General features: G+C 37.3%; 1 pseudogene; it reads right to left on the bottom strand.

Annotated features, from left to right (window-relative positions):
- Positions 1–737: 737 nt before the first annotated feature.
- LOC102746036 (heat shock cognate 71 kDa protein-like) lies at positions 738–3,173 on the bottom strand (annotated as a pseudogene).
- Between the last annotated feature and the right edge of the window lie 760 nt (positions 3,174–3,933).

The raw sequence follows: 3,933 nt of genomic DNA, 5'->3' as shown, positions 1-3,933 counted from the left end.
TTGCTATCATTTAAATGAAATTTCAAGAAGGAGAAGATATAAATGCATGTACTCAGTCTACGATTTGAAACTAAAAGTCTGATTGGGACTTTCTGTATGTGTAGGTTAAGTGGAGAAGAACCAATATTTTCATAATGTAGAGCTTTCCCAATCAAAAGCATTGTATGGCTTTCTGCTTGTTCAGATTTTTTAATCTTTGGTACAATTTTTTGATTATCTTGATATATGTATGATGTTTGTTTTTCACATGTCTTTGTTTTCACTAATGTGAATGGGGAATATTTTTTTCTAGAGAATTTTATTATTGGTTTGTGATGCCACATCATAAATTTCATTATTAGTTTTTGTTAATTTTGATTTAACATCTTTAATTGAACTCATGTTAGTTCACTAATTTTTCAACTGAATACCTTGTATGTTAAAATAAACTACCTTACTATCTGCAAAAGAAAAAAAAAGAGACAGTTTTGATTTTTCCTTTCTAATATTAAATTTTGGTTAGTTGGCTGATTATATTAGCAAGAGCTTTCAGTACAATAAGAATTAGTAGCAATGAATGAATGAATGAGAGTAGAAGAACAAATTCTTACCTTAAAACTGTCTCATGGGAATGCCCTGGTATTTGGTCATTAATTATGATGTTTCCTTAGATTTCTTGGAGAAAATGTTTATCAGTTTATTCCTGGCTTACCTGTAGTTTAGGGTTTGTTGTTCTTTTCAGAAATGTAGGTTGAATTTTGGTAGTTATTTTTCACCTTTTATCATATGCTTGTGTTTTCTCTTTTTATTTTTTCTCAATCTTAAATACAGTTTTATTTAAGACATTGTTTTTCCACTTACAGCCCAGTGTTTATAAAGTGCAATGTTTATTTCCTTTCCCTGTGCATATATTCCATATTAAAATATCAAGAATGTCCAGTTTATTTACTATAGCAGCTCAACTTTAAAAGTGCCATGGAATTTGCTACAAATTTGGGTCCTTCAAATGTTTTGTGTGGAAGAATGTTAGACCTTTTCTCAGGTTGGCTTATTCAACCTCTTCAATGGTGGGCCAGAAGAGGCACCACCAGATGGAGGAGCTCCATCACCAGGGAAATCCCCAGGCATTCCTCCTGACATGCCTGCTGCACTCTGGTACAGTTTGGTAATGATGGGGTTGCAGACTTTCTCCAACTCTTTCTGCTCATGTTCAAATTCTTCCTTCTCTGGAGACTGGTTCTTATCAAGCCAGTTGATGATTTCATTACACATGTCAAGAATCTTTTGTCTTCACCATGGATCTTGCCCTGAAGTTTTTCATCTTCAAGATCTGCTTTCATGTTGAATGCATAAGATTCAAGTGAAATCTTGGAAGACACCTTGTCCTGCCGCTTCTCCTTTTCAGCTCAATGTCTTCCTTGCTCAAGTGGCCCTTGTCGTTAGTGATGGTAATCTTGTTCTTTTTTCCTGTACTCTTATCCACAGCAGAGACACTGAGGATGCAATTAGCATCAATATCAAAAGTGACTTCAATCTGAGGAATGCCTTGCCAGGTAGGTTGTTATCCTTGGTCATAACATGCTTACCTTCATAACCTAAATGATGAGCACACCAGGCTGGTTGTCAGAGTAGGTAGTGAAGGTCTGCATCTGTTTGGTAGAAATGGTAGTATTGTACTGGATAAAGACAGTCATGATTCCTCCAGCACTTTCAAAGCTAAGAGAAAACTGAGTGATATCCAACAGCAGCAAATGAAAATTTTCAGATTTGTCTCCAGAAAGGATGGTGCTTGGATAGCTGCACCATTAGGAATAGCCTCATCAGGGTTGATGCTTTTATTCGGTTTTTTTCCACTGAAGAAGTCTTACAGAAGTTTCTGAATCTTGGGGATAGGGGTAGGACCACCCACCAGGACAATATTGTGGATCTGACATTTATATAGCTTGGCATCCTGAAGTGTTTTCTCTATAGGGTGCAGGGTGCCACAGAACAGGTCAGCATTTAATTCCTCAAATCAGGCATGAATAATAAGATATAGAAGTTGATTCCTTCATACAGAGAATCAATCTCAATACTGGCCTGGGTGCTAGAAGAAAGTGTATGCTTAGCATGTTCACAAGCAGTATGGAGGTGTCAGACTGCCTTCTTGTTCTCGCCAATGTCTTTCTTATGTTGCACTTGAACTCTGCAATAAAATGGTTGACCATTAAGTAATCAAAGTCTTCTCCACCTAAGTTGGTGTCTCCCGGTGTAGATTTGACCTCAAAGATCCCATCTTTTTTTTTAATTTAATTTAATTTTATTATGTTATGTTAGTCACCATACAATATATCATTAATTTTTGATGTAGTGATCCACGAAGGCACGTACTGCATGAAGCACTGGGTGTTATATGAAAACAATGAATTGTGGATCACTACATCAAAGATCCCATCTTTTTTTTTTTAAAGATTTTATTTATTTATTTGAGAGAGAGAGAACATCTGAGAGGGTATAGGGTCAGAGGACGAAGCAGACTCCCTGCCGAGCAGGAAGCCCAATGTGGGACTCGATCCAGGGACTCAAGGATCATGACCTGAGCCGAAGGCAGTCGCTTAACCAACTGAGCCATCCAGACACCCAAAGATCCCATCTTTAATAGTGAAGATTGACATATCAAAAGTGCCACATCCTAAGTCAAAAATAAGCACATTCTTTGCGGCTTCAACCTTTTTGTCTAAATCATAAGCAGTAGCAGCAGCAGTTGGCTCATTGGTGATTCTAAGTACATTAAGACAGCAATAATTCCAGCATCTTTGGTAGCCTGACACTGAGAGTCATTAAAGTAAGCAGGTATTGTAACAACTGCTTTGGTAACAGTCTTCCCACGGTAAGCCTCTGCGATTTCCTTCATCTTTGTCAAAACCATAGGGGACACCTCCTCTGAATAGAAACTTTTTGTTTCTCCCTTGTATTCTACTTGAATTTTGGGCCTGCCATCATCACTCACCCCATGAAGGGCCAATGCTCCATATCAGATTGGACAACAGCATTGTCAAATCTACATCCAATCAGGTATTCAGCATCAAAAACTGTGTCAGTGGGGCTCATTGCAACTTGGTTTTTTGCAGCATCACCAATCAATTGTTCAGTTTCAAAGGAGACATAACTTGGGGTAGTTCAGTTTCCCTGGTCATTAGCAATTATTTTCACTTTCCTGTTCTGGAAAACACCCACATGGTAAGTGGTGCCAAGATCAGTGCTTTAGACACAGTTGCTTCCATGTGGGCCTGGCACGGCTTGTGAAGAAAACAGTAATCTGGAGAGCTAGTGCTGTGTTCAGTGAAGGTTTTCTCTTTTTAATTTGCAGAATTGTATTTCTAGTCTAGTAATCTTTACAATATTTTCAAAGTTTAATCAGTCTCTTCAAGTTTTCTATTTCTCTTGGAGCTGCTTTTAATCATTTCTCCCCCTAGGGAGGACATCCATTTTCTGTAGGTTTTCAAATTTATATATAAAGCCATTCATATTTTGTATTTCCTTATGGTTTATTGCCTCTGTATTATTTGCTTCCTTTCTCAATCCCAATATTTAAATTTAGTCTTTCTTCTCAATCTTTATTGGATCACAATTGCTAATTTCATTTTCTTGATCTTCACAGAACCTGATTTTGGCTTTATTGATCAAATAGTATTATTTTTCTATTATTTGTTTTTTACAGTATTAAATTATATTTGTTTACTTTTGATTTTTTTATTAGTTTCTGGTGTGTCTTAGTTATTTTACTTTTGGTCTTCTTGTTTTCCCCTGGGTATTCCTTTAAGGAAGCTTGCAGGTTCTGACCTTCCCAGCAGGACCTAAGGAGGGAGCCCCAGGCTTTCTCACCAGTTCTCATCAGATGTGGGGCAGAAGGCAAAGGGGTAGAAAGTGCACCATTTGGAAGCTGTCATCACAGAGTTGGGCTTGTTAGTATAT

Source organism: Leptonychotes weddellii, chromosome 3 (genome assembly GCF_054177405.1).
Source record: "Leptonychotes weddellii isolate Sample4059 chromosome 3, ASM5417740v2, whole genome shotgun sequence".
In the NCBI taxonomy this organism is placed as follows: Eukaryota; Metazoa; Chordata; class Mammalia; order Carnivora; family Phocidae; genus Leptonychotes; species Leptonychotes weddellii.
Note: the sequence above shows the minus strand (reverse complement) of the source record. Positions and strands in the feature narration are given on the sequence as shown.